The sequence below is a fragment of the Aethalodelphis obliquidens genome, unplaced genomic scaffold, assembly GCF_003676395.1.
Source record: "Aethalodelphis obliquidens isolate GAN/ISIS:26980383/991018 unplaced genomic scaffold, ASM367639v1 scaffold3, whole genome shotgun sequence".
Lineage (NCBI taxonomy): Eukaryota > Metazoa > Chordata > Mammalia > Artiodactyla > Delphinidae > Aethalodelphis > Aethalodelphis obliquidens.
Window position 1 is genome coordinate 31,075,864 of NW_020837947.1, and position 21,835 is coordinate 31,097,698.

Consider the following 21,835-nt stretch of genomic DNA (forward strand, 5'->3'; position numbering starts at 1 on the left):
GAGGGATGTATTTCTTCAGATGAGCACATGTACACAAACATAACTATGGTATTGTCCTAGTTTCCTAACAAGATCGATCATATCTAATTCACATTGTTATGTTGTTTGAAAAAATGAATACATACCTTGGGAATCAAGGTCATATAGATAGAAATACATTTCTACCATGTATTTATCTTAAAGTCAGTAATTGATATTCCTGAATACAAAGCAAAACTGCTGTTAAGAATTAAATGTTAAGTATATTTATTTAAATAAGAGGCCTAAAATTATAATTTTGAGGGACAAAAGCGTATTTAATTTTGACAATCATGCTACTTTATTTTTATTTATTTATTTATTATTATTATTTTTGGCTGCATTGGGTCTTTGTTGCTGCGCGCAGGCTTTCTCTAGTTGCAGCGAGCAGGGGCTACTCCTCATTGCGGTAGCTTCTCTTGTTGTGGAGCATGGGCTCTAGGCATGTGGGCTTCAGTAGTTGTGGCACACGGGCTTAGTTGCTCCACGGCATGTGGGATCTTCCTGGACCAGGGATCAAACCTGTGTCCCCTGCATTGGCAGGCGGATTCTTAACCACTGCGCCACCAGGGAAGTCCCCATGTTCCTTTAAAAAATTTTTTCAGAAATAAAAATAAAAGCTGGTAATTACTTAGCAGTAACAGGTTGGTGTTAAGGAGACAAATCAATCCTATTAAACCAAATGTTAAGGGTAGTATCTGTGCTATTTTAAAACTGGTTTTAATATATTAAAAAAATTTTTTTGGAGTAGTATAGTCGATTTATAATGTTGTGTTAGTTTTGGGTGTACAACAAAGTGAATCAGTTATACATACACATATATCCACTTTTTTTTTTTTAGATTCTTTTCCCATATAGGCCATTACAGAATATTGAGTAGAGTTCCCTATGCTATATAGCAGGTTCTTATTACTTATCTATGTTATATATATGGTAGTGTGTATATGTCAGTCCAATCTCCCAATTTATCCCTCCCCCCATCCCCTGGTTTTAATATTTTTAAGACAATTTGAAATACATTCACAGAGTGAGGAGTTGTTTAATTCTTTCTGCTGTGGAGGCCTACGATAAAAGCAGAGAGACACCACCACTTAGAGACCATATAGATACACATATTTTTCTCAGAATTTTTAAGAATTAAACTTTTCGGGACTTCCCTGGCTGTCCAGTGGTTACGACTCCACTCTTCTGGTGCAGTGGGCATGGGTTGAATCCCTGGTCAGGGCACTAAGATCCTGAATGCCGCATGGTGCAGCCAAAAAAAAAAAAAAAAAAAATTAAACTTTTAAAATTGAAGTGTAACATTCATACAGAAAAGTGCACCACTCATAAGTTTATTGTTCAATGAATTTTTGCAAGGTTAACACACCTGTGTAACCACTATCTGGATCAGGAAATAAGTCTTTGCCAGTGTACCCCAGAACCCCATCTCTGTCCTTACTCCACCAGCAAAATTAAATCATCCTTAATTTCTATCTCCACAGACTTATTGCTTGTTTTTGAACATTACATAAATAGAATTGCACTGTACATATTCTTTTGTGTGTGGCTTTTTTCATTCAGCATTATACTTTTGAGGTACAACCATGTTTGCTTGTATTTGCTGTAATTCATTTGTTTTAATTGTTGTATAATAACTGATTATATGAATATACCATAATTGTATTGTTTGTGGATATTCTGTTATTTGGGCTGTTACAAGACAACGCTGCTATGCACAGCTGCATACATATCTTGGTATATTTATGTCCATATTTCTTTAGAATATATTTCTTGGAGTAAAATTTTGAAGGTATAATATATGCATATGTCCAGTTTTACTATATACTGCCAAATAGTTTTCCAAAATGGTTTTACCAATTTGTTTTCTCACCATCCTTAACTTTCGGTATTATCACTTTTTTAATTTTAGCCACTCTGATGGGTATATAGTGGCATAACACTGTGATTTATTTATTTTTATTTTCAAAAAGTTTTTATTTTATTTATTTATTTTATTTTTGGCTGTGTTGGGTCTTCGTTGCTGTGCAGGGCCTTTCTCTAGTTGCGGCGAGCGGGGGCTACTCTTCATTGTGGTGCGCGGGCTTCTCATTGCAGTGGCTTCTCTTGTTGCAGAGCACAGGCTCTGGGTGAGCAGGCTTCAGTAGTTGTGGCACGTGGGCTCAGTAGCTGTGGCTTGCGGGCTCTAGAGCTCAGGCTCAGTAGTTGTGGTGCACGGGCTTAGTTGCTCCGCGTCATATGGGACTTTCCCAGGCCAAGGGCTCAAACCCGTGTCCCCTGCATTGGCAGGCGGATTCTTAACCACTGCGCCAACAGGGAAGCCCAACGCTGTGATTTAAATTTGCGTTCCCCATGTGACTAATAATGTTGAGCGCCTTTTCATATATTTGTTGACTGTTTGAGTACCCTGCTTTTATGAAGTTCCCATGCCTTTTGTCCATTTTCACTGAGTTTTCTGGCTTATTTTATTGATTTGTAAGTGTTCTTTTTATATCCTAGATGAGGATACTTTGTGAGATATATGAATTCCAACACTCCCACTTTGCAGCTAGACCTTCACTCTCATCATGTTGTCTTCTGATGAGCAAACGTTCTTAATTTCTTTTTTTTTTGGCCGCGCAGCATGCAGGTGGGATCTCAGTTCCTCAACCAGGGATCAAACCTGTGCCCACTGCAGGGGGAGCATGGAGTCTTAACCACTGGACCACCAGGGAAGTCCCCCCAAATTCTTAATATTAGTGAAGTGTAGTTGATCAATCTGCTTCTTTATGGTTAGTGTTGTGTGTGTGCATGTGCGTGTGGGTGTGTGTGCTAATCGTGAGACATTGTTTCCTATTCCAATATGATGAAGACATTATTTTATATTATCTCGTAGATAGAAGATTTATTGTTTTTACCGTTTACACATGTCTGCAATCCTGCTACAACTGGTTTTTATGTATGGAGGGTAGTTTGGGTCAAGATTCATTTCTTTTCCTATGTGGTTATTTGAAGGACTCGATATCATTTATTTAATTTAATTAATTAATTTATTTAATAAATGTATTGATTTATTTTTGGCTGCGTTGGGTCTTTGTTGCTGCGTGCGGGCTTTCTCTAGTTGTGGCGAGCGGGGGCTACTCTTCGATGCGGTGCCTGGGCTTCTCATTGCAGGGGCTTCTCTTTGTTGTGGAGCATGGGCTCTAGGCACACAAGCTTCAGTAGTTGTGGCACGTGGGCTCAGTAGTTGTGGCTCGTGGGCTCTAGAGCGCAGGCTCAATAGTTGTGGCACACGGGCTTAGTTGCTCCACGGCATGCGGGATCTTCCTGGACCAGGGCTCGAACCCGTGTCCCCTGCATTGGCAGGAGGATTCTTAACCACTGCGCCACCAGGGAAGTCCCTGTTAAGCCAATTTTGCATTTGGTTTAACATTTGAAAATCAATTAATGTAATTCATATCATAATCAGATAAAGGAAAGAAATTATTTATGATCATATTAACAGATTCAGAAACAAATCATTTGATTAGATTCAGTACCTGTTCATGATTTTAAAAAAGAAAAAGTAAAGTCTTGGCAGTTTAAGATTAGAAAGTATTTTTAATTAGATAAAGGATATTTACCAAAAAAGCTCATACATGTACTCATAGACATATGTACAAGAATATTAGTTTTACTGTAGGTGTTGGTTATAGAAGCAACAAATTTTAAGTACATACATGTCCATTGGTAAGGGACAAGTTACATACATCATAACCTAAAAATCTAGCTGTCACAATGACACAGATTAATAGGTTTCTTTTACTCTGTCTTATTTGCGTGCATATTATAGATGACTCTTTCCCTTGGGGAAGTTTTATTTTTTTCACTGTAGGTTTTGTCTCCTGCCCTTACCCCCCAGGGTTAACTTCTGGACAACCTTGTTAGTTTTCTTTGTGGCATCAGGTTTAGAGACTACTCTTATCTTTGAAAGTCTATCCTTGTCTGTTAGCCTTTTCCAAGACATACCAAAACACTTTTTTTTAATATTAAAGCTATAACTGAAATCAACTGGGCAAGCTGTTTTCTGAGGTCAGAGTTTCTGGAGATCTGAACAGGTATCAGTGCGGGAGCAAGGGAAGCTGCTTGACCAGGTTGATAAGATTTATCAAGGCTTGTGGTTAATTTAGCTGATAGGTGTCCACTCAGGCTAGTCTCACATCGTAAATTTTAGTTCTCTGAAAAACCTCCATGTGTCTGGAATCCTCCCCATGTGTTCCTACTCCAGTCAGTGGAATGCCCAGTTTAACTTGGCAAGACAGCTTTGATTGATATCACTGAGCTCAGATGAATAGTAAGATCTTACTTATCTCAAAGTCTCATGTCCATCCACCTTTGGAGGATTTTACTTAGTCATACTTTTTTAGTTCATCTCAATTTTTCTTACGGGAGCAGACATTTTAGAATATTAAATACTTGGCATGTGTAACCCATTAGGGTGAATATTATTCTCTTACAAAGGGCACATGAGGCTCTCATATGAAAAGTGCATTGTTTTTTATATGTAATAATTTCATTAAGCCACTACTTATTTAGGTGTCATTGATCAATGGATTAAACAGTTATAAGCCAAGTGCTACTCTTTTTTGGAAGGTGGTTTGCCTGTCTACTTAGCACATGGTACATCACAATGAAAATATTTGCTCAATTTACTGAGTTTAAATTTAAGTGAATTGAATTATCATGCTTTGAGGTTTTTGCTTAGCTAAGACTTTCCGGGAAAGTTATATTTAAAATAATAAATGGATAAAACACTTAAAAATCTAACACTCTTATGAAAACCTTCAGTGAATCCTAACCCAAGCTCCTCTTTAAAGCCTTAATGCCTTTGCTCATGTGTTTTCTCTTAAAAGTTACCCATCCACTCTAATTTCCGTGATACCCTTAATCAGAATTTATCATTCTTTTCTTTACATTACTAGTATCTTCAATTAGGACTTGAACTGTTCTGCCTGTTTTTGAGATTTACTTCAAGATCTTCCCTATTGTACTAGTCTCCTTGAGTTTTGGTATTATACAATGACTTGGAGCATGTTACTTCTTGTTTTCTGGAAGAATTAGTCTAGCATTGCTATAATTTCAAAATAGGCTAATTGCTATTATTAAGAAAAAAAACTCACCTCAAAATCTCAGTGGTGCAACATAATAAAAGTTTATTCCTCACTTATTTCTTGCTCATAATCCAGTATGGGTTTTGCATGGGGATAAGGAGGGACTCTGCTCCATACATTCAGGGACCTAGGCTCTTTACATTCTAGAGGATCTATCATCTCCTAAGGCCTTGAACTTCTCTGGGTCCTCTGCATCTAGCAAATAAAGGAAGAGAGGTAAATAGTGTGAAGGGTCATGCGGGAGATTTTTTAATAGGAACTATGCCTGAAGACAGTTTACATCAACTCTACCCAGCTTCCATTGGCCAGAACCCACTCACATGGCCACACTTAACTGCAAAGGAGGCTCGGAGATGTGGACAGTTTTGTGCCCCAGAGGAAAAGAAAATATGCCTTGTCACATAGCCTTATCTCTGCCATCATCTATTCTTCTGTCAGCAAATACCTGTTTTATCCTTCTTTCCGCACAAAGAACATACACCTTCCCTCTACAAGGGAAACAACGCAGTCTCGTCCTGTCATGGAACCCAGCACGATGTACAGGATCTCTGGGAAATGTGCAGTCTTCTCCATCAGTATCAAATGTGGCTCCTTGTAATCTAGCAAACTATTAACTAAAAAGCCATGGTATTGGGCTTCCCTGGTGGCGCAGTGGTTGAGAGTCCGCCTGCCGATGCAGGGGACACAGGTTCGTGCCCCGGTCCGGGAAGATCCCACATGCCGCGGAGCGGCTGGGCCCGTGAGCCGTGGCCGCTGAGCCTGTGCGTCCGGAGCCTGTGCTCCGCAATGGGAGGGGCCACAGCGGTGAGAGGCCCGCGTAGCGCAAAGCAAACAAACAAACAAAACAAAACAAACAACAACAACAAAAGCCATGGTATCTGTAGCTCTTACACCCAGTACTGTAGCAGCAGAGCAAAGACGATTTGTAATCTCTTGTTCCTTGAATATTTGGTAGCTCTTATCTATAAACCACTTCACTCTAGTGCTTCCTTTTTGTGAGTTTTATTTATTATTATTTTATTATAAATTTTTTTCTTTTTTGGAGTTTTAAAACTTCTGATTCAATTTCAGTGGTGCCCATGGAAATTTCCTTTTTTCTTTTTGAGTTGGGTTTAGCAACTCACAATTTTTCTAAGAATTTTTCCATTTCCCCTGAACTTTTTAAATTTGTCTTAAAGTTAATAGTATTTTTCTGTTATCTTTTAAATTCCTTTATCTGCTTTCCTTTTCTTATTGTTATAATTGTTCACTTGTGTCATCTCACTTTTTTTCTAGATTGGTCTTGCCAGAGGTGACTTATTTTATAAATATTTTCATAGAACCAAATTTTGACTGCAATGATTCTTTCTTCTGAATATTTCTTAGATCATTAATTTCCAATTTTATATGTATTACTTTCGTATGGAATATTTTCTTTTTTAAAAAATTAATTCTGTAAGTTGGATGTTTATTAATTTTCAGCCTTCCTCTTTTTCAGTACATATATTTAAGGCCATGAATTCTTTCTGAGCACCATTTTAGCTGAATTCCATGTTTGTTCTCATGATTTTGTAATTATTTTAAGCATTCATAATTTTTATTATGTTTACTTCTTTCCCCATGAGTTATTAAGAAGTACCTTCCCCCAAATATATGGAGTTTTAAAAGTTAATTACTATTCTTTTCTTACCTAACTGCTGTGAATTATGACATATGGTACATGATATCAGTTGTATGAAACTTGAGACTTGAGTTTGAATTTGAAATCTGAGATTCATTTTATGGCCTGATATGTAATTTTCATAAGTGGTCTTTGTATGCTTGAGAAGAATGCATATTCTGCGGTTGTTGAAATTTCTGCAAATTTCTACGTATGTTCATTATGTCAAGATTGTTCATTGTATTTTCAAAACCATATAATCTTACTGAGTTCTGTCTGCTTGGTCTGTCAAATATTGATAAAGCTGTCATACTCTCCCTTTATGATAGTAGTTCATTAACTTTTACCGGGAATTCCATTTATATTTGCTTTATATATTTTGAAGCTATGTTATAAGATGCATGTTACAAACTATGTTAGAAGCTATGTTACAAGTTTAACATTTTTATACCTTCCTGGTGAATTAAATTATTTTTCCATAATATTGATCCATCTTATCTCTAGTAGTGCTTTTCACCTTAAAATCTATTTTATCTATTATTAATAGAGCAACATTAGCTTTCTTTTAGTTAGTATTTGCCTGGTTTTCCTCTTTCAATCCTACTATAATCTTTCTCTGTCCTTAGATTTTTAGGTGTTCAGATTATAGTTGGATTTTTGAAACGGTAGTCAGTTTCAGATTGAATTTAAATGGTATAAAATGGAACTCAATGGTGTTTGTATATTGATATCAAAAAATTGTTTTACCCTTGTAGTTCATGTATACTCTAAAGTGGTAGAGACTAAGTGTAGTCTGTGTCAAGTAGTGAGGACACTTTGAGGGCAGAGATAGGAACCAATATTCCCTTTACTGGGAATTTACCGGTTTGAAACTATACTCTCCAGGAGGATATTCCTCTGGAAGTGGGGTCTTAGGACACACTAGCATATACATAACCTTAAAATCCTGATCCTTCTAAGTGTTGTCCAATAAGTAGAACACAGATGTGTAGCTCGGGGGAAACCACACAAAACCAAACTGAAGTTTTGCTAATACCAACCTCCTACCTCACATCTGTTTTGCATAAACTAAGGACCACTCCCTAAGATGGTCAGTTTTCCAAACGGAGGAATTTGGTTGGAAACTGCAACATTCCAGCTCCAATCCCACTGTCTTTACTATTTCCAGTGGCTATTCTATAAACTAGCCAATCAGGTCTGGGCTATGTAACTATCACCAGCAAAACCCTTCTAATCCAGGGGACTGCTCTTCTAATTTTTCTTCTGGTGCTTTTATTCAACAGTCTCTTCTGCTGCTGCTGTTGTAGCTGTTGATGGGTTTCACCAGTACTTGCTGAGGCCACTTAGAAATTATGCTCCACACGTGGTGCCCCTCACTGCGTGCCCAAAGAATTGAGCTCTCGCTGCCATGAACTTCAGAAGCGTGCTGCAGCATTGGGGGGGCAGTTTTGCCTGTCCAGTGAAATCCAGTGATGCTGCTTCAAGGTCATTTTGCCTCCCTAATCCCCACATCTAATTAAGTGTGCACTGGAAGTGCAGTGTTTCCTTTCACCTGACCAAGCCCTCCCTCCACTCACCGTTTGCGAAAGAGCTTAGTGACTGCGGGTCTGCTGCCCCCAGTCCTGTGAGGGGAGGTCACATGGCAATCCATTTTCATCAAAGCTTGGTGTTCTGTCTCAGTCATTTCCTATCCTAGGACATCGGCCTGCTCCCGGCAAAATGAGGATCCAGGCCCCTAAGCCTCTTTCCACGGCCTCCTCTTTCCCTTAGACTCTAGGTTTATGTCTGTGAATGGGCCTGGAGCCTTCTCTTTGGACCTCTCTAAGCCCTTCTGTCCTGAAGATCAGGCACACACGAAGGCTCTATAACCTTTCTTTATTTATCACTGAGAATCAAAGTAAAATATAAACTTCCATAAACTTGTTCTGTGTTACTGTCCGAATGTAACTGGTATAAAATGAGACTCAATGATGTTTGTATATTGACAGCAAAAAACACTGTTTTGGGCTTTGCTGGTGGCGCAGTGTTAAGAATCTGCCTGCCAATGCAGGGGACACAGGTTCGAGCCCTGGTCTGGGAAGATCCCACATGCCAGGGAGCAACTAAGCCCATGCATCACAACTACTGAGCCCACGAGCTGCAACTACTGACGCCCGTGTGCCTAGAGCCCGTGCTCCGCAACAAGAGAAGCCACTGCAATGAGGAGCCCTCACATGGCAACGAAGAGTAGCCCCCGCTCGCCGCAACTAGAGAGAGCCTGCGCGCAGCAACGAAGACCCGAGGCAGCCGAAAATAAACAAACAAACAAATAAATAAATAAAATTATAAAAACAACAACAACAAAACATTGTTTTATTCTCCAAGTTCATATAACCTCTAACTAAAGAGGCAGAGACTAAGTGTAGTCTGTGTCAGGTGGTAAGGACAATTTGAGGGCAGAGATAAGAACCAGAATTCCTGACCCCCTTTACCAGATTTGTTGTCTACCAGACTGTGAACTCCACCATAGCAGGGATGATGTACTATTCATTTCTGAATGTTCAGAGCATGGCATGAGTCCTGGTACATGATGACACTCAGATTGTTAAACTGAAATAATACATCTTTGTTTCACCCTTTCCAAATGTAACTTTTGGGGGGGATTTTTACTGGGCCTGTTCTATATCTGCTTTCAGTGCTAGGGACCAATTGACCATGAGATCCCATAGCAAGCAACTGGAAGACTCACAGACGGAGAGAACAGATGTGTGGTTGCCAAGGGGGAGGGGGAGAGGGAGAGGGATGGACTGGGAGTTTGGAGTGAGTAGATGCAAACTATTACATTTAGAATGGATAAACAACAAGGTCCTACTGTAGAGCACAGGGAACTATATCCAATCTCCTGGCATAAACCATAATGGAAAAGAATATTAAAAAAAGAATGTATATATGTGTATAACTGAGTCACCTTGCTGTACAGCAGACATTAGCACAACATTGTAAGTCAACTGTACTCCGACTAAAGAGAAAAAGGAGATTCTGTTCCAGTTTCAGCATATCCAGGCCTCTTTCTGTGTCACTGAGCCAGAGGAAGCAAGGGTGTGTGGGGAACAGCTCCAACTATGATTGAAGGACTACTTCAGGCTTGAGATGCTCACGTGCAGCATTAGCAATAGTTGGGCGTGGCCTTTCAAAAGGAGATTATCATCACTCAGTGTGACTCAGATGGAAAAGGGGCCTTGTGATACTTTCGAGGAAAAACCAGTGGAAGATTTTACTGTAGATGGAAAGGAGAAGGGTTGCTTGAGGGCAGACTCAAATACTAGACTAGAAAAACCCAGCTTCCGTGGTAAATTGTTTACCAAGATGGCTGCCAACAACTCTTTCTATCACTGCACACACATTCCACTCCTCCTATCAAGAGGTGAAGTCTATGATCCCTCTCCTTGAATTGGGGCTGGTTCTCTGACTTGCTTTGACCAACAGAATGGGGCATATGTGATGCTGTAGGACTTGTGGGCCTAGGCCTGAAAGGCCTTGTAGCTTTTGTTTATACCTTCTCAGAGGCCAGAGGCCATGTAAAGAAGTCTGGGTTATCCAGCTAAGACGCCGCATAGAAAGAGAGAGGCCCTGGAAGATGAGAGTCCATATAGAGGAGAAATCAGGCTCCTCAGGTGACAGGCAGCACATGGGAGTGAGCCCATCTTGGATCCTTAATTCACGGTTGAGCCTCCCAAGCTGACACCACATGGAGCAGAGACGAGCCATCCTGCTGAGCCCTGCTTGAATGCCTGCCCCACAGAATCGGAAGCAATAAAATTGTTGTCGTTAAATTTTGGAGTTATGCAGCCACAGGTAACTGAAACTGCTCCAGTGAGTGGCCAGGTGATGGAGTGACTCCTCTTGGTATTTGCATGGTGTCTTTGTTGCTTCTGGCAGTGGAACTGGGACGCGTGCGTTCACAGGGAAGATTGAGATTGCTTCCATCAGACAGCATGCGAGGGCATTGCCAGGTCTTCTTGCCTGTTCTCAGGCAAGAACCTGTGAGCAGGTTCTCAATCTAGAGCCACCCAGATACTTCCACCTGGTTGGCCTTGGCACCCAGAAGTCACAAAGATAAAAGAATGAATCACTGGTATAGTGAGATAAAGATTCCTTAGGAGCATGCCTGTGTGAGTGAGTTGGTAAGTAACACCACTAGGAAGTCCTGGGTGAATTTACAATCCAAATTACCAGGCTGGCTTTGCTTGCAGATGGTGCCCAGGATTAAGGCTGTGATGCTAACCTTGGATGTGGTGAATCTCAGGTCTGGTATCTATTCCTGTCTTGTTCTCAGTGTCAGTCTGTTAGTCCAGTCTGTCTAATGGGAAGACCCAGACTTGCTCTTATCAGTTTTTATTCCTAGGGATTAATGTTCTGGCCTTGTCCAGGCAGCCCGTGTTCCAGCCTGCCTACGTCTCTGGATGTCACCTGTTCAGGACTTTGTCCTGCTGTCTGTCCAGTCCCCTCTTCTTGCCCTGTTAAGATTTGCTTGCCTGGACTACCACCTGTTGTTTACTGACATCTGTATAGTACCATGTTCCATCTGTTTTCTTCACTTCCTTATAGGTCCTAGTATTTGATTTTCCTACCTTCAGTTCCTGCTAGGTCTTCACTGAATCTGCTCCATTCCATTGAAATGTTGGGGCCAAGTAAGGCTGTGTCCAACACAGAGTATAATTCTTCCATACGATAGCCTTTAGATATTTGATAACAACCTTTCCATCACTTTTAATCATCTATCTCTTTAGGCTAAGTCTTGCTGGCTCCCACATTATCAAGGTCACCCATCTACGAGTATAATTTAGCTTGTCGATATTCCTCCTAAAAGGTGGTGTACAGAAGTGATTTGCAGACTTCAACAGAGGATATAGTAGGGATATAATTTCCTATGATAAGGACATTATGTTTTATAAATTATGCCTACATTTATGTTATTATATCGCATTAACATTTTAAAGGGGTTTCATCACAGGTAGATCAAGGTTCTGTAGGCCCTAAACCTTATGTAACTTTAGGGATTCTTTTAAAAAAGTAATAAAATTATGCATATAGTTTCAAGGCCTGTGTAGTTTCAAGGAATAATTTCATTGTAAATCTGCCTTTAACTTTGTAATAGTATTGTCTTGTAATATTCCCAGGTCTTCTTTACCAGAACTGCTTTCCAGTCAGACTTCCCCTCTATAGTAGTTAACATACCTCTATAGTTAACATACCTCTATAGTAGTTAACACACCTTATTGAGTTTTACTTGGCTGCTTAGCATTGGGGGCATTAAGTAAGTTAACTCATGTGTGGGACTGGGAACAATGCCTGGCACATAAAGGACATAGTAAATGTTAGCTTTTATTATTTTTATTATTCCCTGGCAGGACCTTAGCAAGTAACTCATCTTCCTGACTCTTACTTTTCTCTTTGATGTAATGAAGATAATACTTGCTCTGCCTTTTTCATAAAGTTCCTGTGAGGATCAAATGATAAAATACGTTAATGTGCTTTGTTAACTGAAAATATCATACGTACGGAAGGCATTGTAACTGAGGTTTGATTTGACATTGTTAATTTTAGAAAAGGCTCTGTTTAGGAAAGAAAAGAAGACTTTGGCCGAGGTGCAGTCTCTAAAGACCTCCGTCGAGGTGCGAGGGGGCAAAGGACAGGAGGTACATGTGTGCCAGATGCTACAGGCAATGACTTGGACAGCCTGTTTGACATGCCAAGGTTCAGAAAAGAAGAAATAAGTAGAATCTGAAAGAAGGCGATCTAATTATACAAAAGAACGGGGAGGTATCTTTTGTGTGTGTATGTGTCTTTCCACAATCGGCCTGAACCTAGGTTTCCAGCCTTCAGCCACATCCTGCGCTGCAATCCTCCCAGGCCCCCGCCTCGAGATCCTACCCACACTTTGGGTTCAGCATAAAAGCCCCTCCTCCAGTGGGCTTCCCCAATCCCTCCTGTCCCTCCCACAGGAAGAATAAACGGTTCCCCGCCACTGCCCTCTCTGTGAAAGCACTTCTTCCACTCTAGACTGAGGAGAATCTAGTTTTCCTTATTTCTGTATCAACAGGGCCTAGCCTGGGGTAAAGGTTTAGTCAATGGATTCACTTTGAAGAAATAACTTTTGAAAGTTGATAAAAGGGCATTTAAGATCGGGATTCGCGGGTAACAAAGGCTTGCACACAGGCATGAGCACTCATTATCCAGGGCAGCTCCGAGGGCGAGACGAGTCCTTCCAGCGCAGGGTACCCGGCCCGGGCGGGCGAGACGAGTCCTTCCAGCGCAGGGTACCCGGCCCGGGCGCGCAGCGAATCCCTAGGGAAGGGTCGCCCTGGCTGGCGCGGGGGCGTGGCCTGGGCACAGGGGGCGTGTCGCAGCCCGCGGGGGTTTCCGCACCCGGTGCGCGTCCGGCGGGGGCGCGGGAGGGGCTTCCGCCGCGAGGGGGCGGGGCTGGCGCGCGGAGTCCTCTGACGGCCTCAGCCAGGGAATTTCAATTTGAAACCTACGGGAGGGAGGGGGCGGGTGTTGCGGCCGGCGGCTGGCGCTGAAGCTGGACGGGTCCCTGCGGCGAGCGAGCTCCTGAGTGCGGCGTCCGGGTAAGGAGGTGTGCGGAGCTGCGGAATGGCGGGCCGGGGGCGGGGTATCCCGGGCAGAGCGTCTGGTCCCTGCGGAGCTGCAGGGGCGTCTCGGATTTTTCCTGAGACTGCAGCTGGGAAGCTGATCCTGGGCAGGAAGCGGTGGCGGGACGGTTCCACCAGGAGGGGGAGGGCTGCCGGCTTTGGGGTTTTCTGCGACTCCCTGTCTTCTCTCCTACTCGTTCCCGCCCCGGGGACCGGGTCCTGTTGTTGCTCCAGGCCGGATCCCTGCTTCCCCGCTCCACTGCGGTCCCCCACTTCTCCCTTCTCGGGAGCCAGGGCCGCGTCTCGTCGGCGCCGGGAGAGGTGGGGGCCTGGTGAGGACTGCACCGGCCCCGCGGGGGTGCGGTGGGCTCAGGGTCACACGTCCCGGGCCCCGCGGAGCGGCTGCAGGAGGGATCCGGCTCCATCCTGGGCGCGGGCCGCGGCGCGCGAGCCTGTCCCAGTTCGGAGCGGCCGTCTTCCTTCGACTCTTGGAGATGAGCGCGGGGGCTTGAGGTACGCGGCGGCGGCGTCGCCTTTCTGGCGGATGATTTTGGGAGAGGAAACGCAGGCGAGGACGCCGCGCGTCCCTCGGCCGGCCGCGCGCGTGGGCGCTGCGTGGAGCCGGGCGAGGGTCGCGTCAGCCCCAAGCACGGTGCGCGTCCCCCGCCGCCGCTCGCTCTGTCCCGCAGGACGGGTGCGACCTGGCCGATTCGGAGAGAAGCGCACTTTTTGCTCTCTGATCCGTGCAGTCCCGGCACTCAGGCCATCTCACCACCCATGGCTTATTTTTCTCCTCTAGATTTGAGGACAGAGAGTTGGGAGGGTTGTTAGTTGAGCTGCAGGGCAAGGACCGGGAGAACAGAACAGAAAAAGCAGGGTTGGAATCGGAGTCTAAATCCCCAGCCCCAGACGCTGCCTGCGGCAGCCGGGATGTCTGCTGGAAGCCGTCGGTCATCATGCTTCCCTAGATCGCTCATCTCCCTTGAGGTCAGGGTTTTTTGGTGAAGTGAGAAGAGCTCTCGCCTAGAGTCTATTATTTTTTTTGGGGGGGTGTCTCTGTGGAGCCCTCCCTATTGACCTAGGACGCCTTAAATTGCATTCCTTATTACCACCACCGCTGCCTGTTTTTAAGAGCCCTGGTGGGGTGCGAGGGAAGGTAGAACCTAGAGGACCTGTGGATATATTTTCTCTTTTCTGAATCACATCTTTTCCTCAGTTTTTTGAACTTCTTGCATCTGAAATGGCACGTGTATGCTAGATGTCTTGTTCTTGTTACTGTTATTTAACCTTTTTTTAAAAAATGAATCTTAACAGTTTTTCCTTTATTCTTCCGTTTTTATTCAGTGACCTTTTAATTTTTTCCATTGTTTTTTTCTTCTCACCGGAATCTATTATTTCTGTATCCTCTATTTATAGTACTGTATTGAGAATTAGAATTTTGGCCCGTGTCCTATCACATTTCCCACTGGATTTAGGACTAGAGGGAAACTGAGTCAATTTCTTGGCCACAGGAGCTGGGATTTAGAATTCCCAGTCTTTGAACAGGTTTTACTGGGAAACGAATAGCACTTAATCCTATTCGGTTTCTGTTTGGAGGGCTCTTTGCTGTGAGAAATCACTGGATTGCTGTTGCAGCCACTGATGGGGCTGCATTGCAATGCAATCTTGAATTGTGATAAGGGCCAACTCAATACATCCATCAGGCTGACACAACTTTTAAAGAGTTAGGCTGTGTCACCTGTCAGAGTTCCAGGGATCAGTCCTAAAATTCAATTTGAGAATCACCATCAAACCTCAGATATCTACTTTATAGAGGTTATTGGAGAACTGTACAAGTGGTAATGGCTTGGAACAATGGCGTGGATTTAGGGCTAATTTAATCTTATCCTGTCTTCCTCACTTCTTGGGCAGAATTCCCACTGAAGTCAGTAGTGGTCTTGTGTGCAGAAGGACTGCTGAGAACAAGAGGCTGCTCATTTAGATTAACGGGAGGGGACAGTTTCTTTCCTTTTGAAACATCCCTCTTTAAGAAAGACCTAGTCATAACAGTGCTTTAATCTTTTATCTCTAGTCAAAGTAGTTAGACCTTCCAGAGAAAATATGTGGATGAGTTGAGCCCCCAACTTCAGATTCTTGATACCTAAATTGAATGGGGATTGCTTAAAACGGTTAAAAGTGATAAAAAAATATCATTTAACGAATTTCAGTAAAATTATTACTAACTTCAGTAAAAAAATCTAAATTGTTGTAGAATATTCTCAGCTGGGTCCGTATATTAAACTGGGTAAATATACAGCTGGTTATGTATATTAAAATCTGAAACTTAATTCCAAGTAGAAAGAAGCAGATTTGCAGATTTAGGGGACGAATCTGAAGAGGGCTCACCCCAAAATAACTATGGAAATATAAAACAAGAGAATTCACATAGCCCTTGCTGTATCTGGAGAGGTAGCTTTTAGTACAGTTTGTGTATGTATAGGCTTTAGTGACCGTTTGGGCTCATCATTAGATTTGGAGGTTTCTGAGTTAGTTTTGTGCTGATCTGAGTTGGTGAGCTTGTTAGGTCCTTTGCTTCTAACTAACCGTCTTGTGGTTTACCCTTTCCAAATTACCAGTTTGAAAGGATTGAGTTTAGAAAACCTATCCAGTCACCAGATCTTAAAAATAGATTTTTAAAAATCTGAACCGTGTGCACGTGGACTTCCCAACCACTTGCTTTCAACTAAAAATACTTGCAAAGATGACAAAGCAGTCTTCAACCAGAATATTTATTGGTAAAATTACTCTGTAATTTAGTAATATTGTATAGTTATGTTTAAGGTCGGGTTTTGCCCTGAATCACCACTCTCATATAACTGACTAGAGAACTACAAAGGTTCCATCTTTGCCACTTTATTTAGGAATGTGGGGTTTATATTTTATATAGCAGAAAGCTAAATATTTTTGAAGATTTGCTTTTGTTTCTGTTTCCACAGGGAAGTATGGGCCTTTTTCTTTGTTTTTTGAACTGAAGTAGCCTGTTTAAAAGCTGTGTGTAGACATTTTGGAAAAGTATGAATTGCTAGTATTTTTATAAGGCAATAAAATAGTTTATAGGGATCAATACTGATGAGAATCAAATTTTGCATTTCTAAAAGTCTGTATTGTTTACTTGGGGAAAACAAAGGAAATATGGGGGAAATACCTCCCTACCCCACGTTTATTTAGAAATATTTCCAGCGGCCTTGTTTGTTTTTTTCGGATTCAGAATTACTGTACCTAACCACTGGGTACCCTTACACATTTAAAAGCCTCAAGTAAATGTTTGTGCTGGCTTCAGTAGTCAGCAAATACTAGCCAAACACTAATTTACTGCCCTTTTATAGAATCTTGGAATCTCAGGGCTGGACCTTTAGGAGTCAGCAAATCCACTCTCAGCCCTTTTGCCCTCCCCCCAACACACAAACATTTCCAGCCTCTTTGGAAGGTCTGAGTTAATAGAAGATTTGTATATGATTCCCCCACAGATTCCAGACAGAGCATTCTTTGGGAATGCCATTTTTTGGCACAAACCAGCAACCTAATAGTCATAAGATTTCTATCATTACTCTGGCTGAGCAGTGCCCCAAACTAAAATCTATCATTAACTGGAGGGGAATGGCCTCCAAGTGTAAATACTACAGTTATTTAGATGTTACAGGTAAGCCAAAAAGAAAGAAAGAAATCATTTTTTAAAAAATAAATTTATTTATTTCATTTTTGGCTGCGTTGGGTCTTTGTTGCTGCGCACGAGCTTCCTCTAGTTGCGGCGAGCAGGGGCTACTCTTCATTGCGGTGCGCAGGCTTCTCATTGCGGTGGCTTCTCTCGTTGTGGAGCACGGACTCTAGGCGCGCGGGCTTCAGTAGTTGTGGCACGTGGGCTCAGTAGTTGTGGCGCATGGGCTTAGATGCTCCATGGCATGTGGGATCTTCCTGGACCAGAGCTCAAACCCATGTCCCCTGCATTGGCAGGTAGATTCTTAACCACTGCACCACCAGGGAAGTCCCAGAAATCATTTTTAATATCAGATTTAAATAACTGAGATAGTGATAACTAATTTTTTTTTTAGTTTTTTCTATAAAGTACGTGACTTTTGTATGAGAGAGGGAATACATATGTAGAATTATGTGAAGTACCTATAACATTATGTGTACTTAATACATTTGATGAATCAATTTGTTGAAACTTTATATGATGTAGTGGAGCCGCTTTTAATTAGGATTCGTTGAAAATTGGAGTTAACTTTGTAGAACCTGGTACTGTTTCATGGAGAAATGTCATGTAGATTATATTTCATATAGGTGATATGCTTTTCTTACTCTTGGCTATTGTTTCCCCTTGTTTTGTGGTTGGCTTGATATATGTGAGTTTATTAGATGCATGTTTTTCATGTCTAGAAGGGTAGATAATCTATATTTCCCTAAATATCTCGTTTTGGGGATAACATTGATTTTAATGAGAATTTTAGTGGTTTTCTCATTTTTTAAAGTGATGTCGCTTTCCCTTTAGTATAGGGTAGACCTCAGGTGGCTTATGGGTGCATTCATACTGCTTCTGCTTTTTTTCAAAGATTGCATTTGGACTAATTTCCTATTCTTAGTTACTTTTAAAGTAGAACTATATTTTCATATCACAATACTTCTTTGCATTTTTTTTTTTTTACTTTAGTGTATTAGAACCGTAAAGGTCTAAATTCATTATAGATTGCCTCACAAATAATCTTTATGGTAATATGGAATTTATTTGAGGAATAAGAATTATCTTTTCATTTGCTCTGAGAACTATCGTAAGTAAGGTTTGCTTTAGGTAGCCAAGCTGACACTTCACATATGTGACTAAATTGAACGTCATGGGGATGGTTTCAGTTCTCTCCAGGTTAAGAACCAGAGGGCATGGAAAGAGTTCTAAAGTGATTTTGTCACTTGTTCATCTGTAGGACCTTGTTGTCTGGGTCAGTTAGGAAGTTCATTGTCTTTAAATCATTCATGCTTTTACCAGGAAGCCAGTTTCCTCTTGCTTTTCTCTTGCTTTTTATGGCCTATTTATCTACCTCCATGAAAGAATTTTCAAATACTTAAAAGACTTATGTTACCCTCTAATTGCCTTTTTCCAAGAAAATCGTGATTTTAAAAACTTTTCACATAAGTCTGGTTACCGAGTCTCTAATCATTTTTTCCGAGCCCTGAATTCAGGTTTCCAGACCTCCTGATGAGATTTGCAGCTGGACCTACCACCATGATAACAGCAGCGCTGAATTTAATCATATTTTTGAGTTTCCTATATTCTATCAATATATGTACACATCCCAGTATCCTGAAGATACTAAATGAATATGTAGTTTAAACTTTGCCATAATTCTTAGGTCTTTTCTTTTTACTAAATAGTCTACTCGTTTTTCACCCTTGATTCATCCACCTAGGGTACCAGAAGGGAGGGTGAAAATCATTTAGTTTAGATTTTTGACCTTGAGGTGGGAAGTGTGGGGTTAGTGGGAAAGGTGTTGCCCAGGGTGGCCTCAGGGGCTCATGAACTGACTGAGACTGTTAAGTAAAGTGGGCTGTGTGTGTCTGTGTGTGTGTGTGTGTGTGTGTGTGAGAGAGAGAGAGAGAGAGAGAGAGAGAGAGAGAGAGAGAGAGAGATTTGGGGGAGCAATTTTGAAAAACAGAAAACGTTGAAAACTGCTGATGTAGTTCTATTCCTAGTTTTTGAGATTAGAGGATCGAAGTCTTACGAGACTTTCTGTTTTTTATTTTTTTCATGTTACCCCATTGCACTTTCATGCCCCCACTGTTGTGCTTATTTCCTTTCAATTCTTTTGGTTGTCCGATTTTAGCCAGTTGTCAAGGTTAAACTGAATTCTTTTTTTTTTTTTTTTGCGGTACGCGGGCCTCTCACTGCTGTGGCCTCTCCCGTTGTGGAGCACAGGCTCCGGACGCGCAGGCTCAGCGGCCATGGCTCACGGGCCCAGCCACTCCGCGGCATGTGGGATTCTCCCGGACCGGGGCACGAACCTGTGTCCCCTGCATCGGCAGGTGGACTCTCCACCACTGCGCCACCAGGGAAGCCCTAAATTGAATTCTGATATAATATTGGCTTCGTATTTTCTTACCTTGAACTTAATGTGTCTTTATTTCCTCACAAATTTCTTGGATGGAAATATTAATTAGAAGGGAATCAGTAACAGGTCCACATTGTGGTGCTGGTTAGAATGCTACTTATGCCAGTGGAACCTTGGGTAAATTATTTCTCAAGGCCTCAGTTTCCTTATCTTCACTATGGGGGTGAACAATCATAACCTACCTCAGAAAGTTAGATGAGGATTAAATGAGCTAGTGCTTATAAAATGCTTCACGTAGTGCCTGGCTTCTGTGGAAATTGTTAGGTTAAGAAAAGACTTAGTGGGTTGCTTGTGAAAATGTGGTAAGCAGTTTTTTTTTCGCAGTGGTCAGGAATAATTATCTGTGTGGAAGTAGAGTCTTTGATATGAAACTGTAATTTCCTATGGTGATCACAAGTTAAAACCACTTTTTAACAATTTCAGTATGGTATCTCTAGAATTTTTTTAACTATCCACTGCTTTTGGCAGTACTCAAAAAAGCATATAGATGGCAAAACTGTCTGGATCTAATTTCAGCATCACAGAGAGGTGGTAGTCTTTTTTGTTATGTTGCCTGAGGTAGCTGATTCGGAGTGTAAAACTTGTATGCATATGCTATATTATAACTTCCTCTCTCTACAGCTTCAGTGAACTTGCTGCAAGAAGGCTGTTAGTGGAATTTTTATTGATAGTGTTTAAGTCTCTGCATGTGACATTAAAATGTGACCTTTTCACATCCAGCACATCTTTTCATACCTGAAATAGATCTGCGGACATATTTTTCCCCTAACAGGGTGTTTTAATTTTAAATTAGTTGACAACATTAAGAAATCAGGAGGTTTCACAGAAATATCTTTCTTTTAGGTTTCTCTGGGAAAATTGGAGGACCTTGGCCACACTGGGCCCACGCTCCTTTGTTGCAGCGCTGAGGAGTTCCTGCCCCATCTCACACAGGTCATCTTCCTACTTTGCCGAAGTCCCACCCATTGCCTTCTGGCTTAGTGCTGGACCTTGTCATTCATTCGTATTAGATATATGGCTCCTCTAGACTATCCAGTTTGCATCTCTTTTACTAAATACCAATTTGGAAGATGCAAAAAGGACTCAATCTATATGACCTTCAATAAGGTGTTCCTGGCAGTGGGGCTTTTCTACCTCTAGGGCCAGCAGTCATTTCCCACCTCTCCCTTTGTGAAGGCTGACCTCTGGGTCACTGTCAGTCATGGTTTCTGGAGCCCAGCATGCAGTAGGCCCTCGGTCACACTTGGAAAGAATGCTCTTTCTAGTTTCCTCCCAGACTTTGTGACTCCTTCTCAAAGCAGATTGCCTTGTTCTCTGAAGCCTAGTGTTACACTACTGCAGCCCATAGCTGTACCTTATTTGTATGTTATTTGGATTTTTTAGAGGACTTTTTTTCATTTCATCATTTAATATTTTAGTATGTATCTCTAGAAGGTAACTCTTTTGTAAACATGATTGGAATACCACCATCACACTAAAAATTCCTTAATATCATCAAATATTCAGCTGTTGATATTCAAATCTCCAATTACCTCAAGTATCAATTTTTGAAAAAGTTTGTTTGAGTCCAGATCCAGTTAAGATTTGCATGTTATAATTGGTTGGTGTATCTTTTTTTTGACTTTTTATTTAATATTGGAGTATAGTTGGTTAACAATGTTGTGTTAGTTTCAGGTGTACAGCAAAGTGATTCAGTTATACATATATATGTAACTATTCTTTTTCTTTTTTTTTTTTTTTTTTGCGGTACGCGGGCCTCTCGCTGCTGTGGCCTCTCCCGTTGCGGAGCACAGGCTCCGGACGCGCAGGCTCAGCGGCCATGGCTCACGGGCCCAGCCGCTCCGCGGCATGTGGGATCTTCCCGGACCAGGGCATGAACCCGCGTCCCCTGCATCGGCAGGCGGACTCTCAACCACTGCGCCACCAGGGAAGCCCCATGTAACTGTTCTTTTTCAAATTCTTTTGCCGTTTAGGTTGTTTGGTTGGTGTTTCTTTAAAGACTGATATGCTCTAATTTCCCCTTCATCTCTTATTTTTCCTTGCAGTAGTTTGTATGTTGAAGAAACTTGATTAGTTGCTCTGTTTGGTTTCTCGCAGTCTGAATTTTGCTGATTTCAATCCTCTAGTGTAGTTAACCTGTTCTTCTGTCCTCTGTATTAGTAGTTGGAGCTAGAAAATTGGTCTAATTCAATTTATTTTCTTTCTGTTTTTCTTTTCTTTCTTTTTTTTTCTTTTGTAATGTTCCTCCATGGTTTAGGCTTCTATATGACACTTCTTGCT

General features: G+C 41.7%; 1 protein-coding gene across 25 annotated transcripts in view; it reads left to right on the forward strand.

Moving 5' to 3' along the window:
- The first annotated feature begins 13,307 nt into the window (after positions 1-13,307).
- The window catches only part of EPB41L2 (erythrocyte membrane protein band 4.1 like 2), a 267,535-nt gene continuing 259,007 nt past the window's right edge, over positions 13,308-21,835 (forward strand). For 18 of the 25 annotated variants that reach the window (XM_027086522.1, XM_027086469.1, XM_027086457.1 and 15 more), the window contains exons 1-2: positions 13,313-13,394; positions 20,399-20,488. The gene's annotated coding sequence lies outside the window, so the exon portion shown is untranslated. Of the gene's footprint in view, positions 13,395-13,824; positions 13,932-20,398; positions 20,489-21,835 lie in introns of those variants that run through there. The other 7 variants (XM_027086460.1, XM_027086475.1, XM_027086466.1 and 4 more) reach the window with 5 other exon arrangements.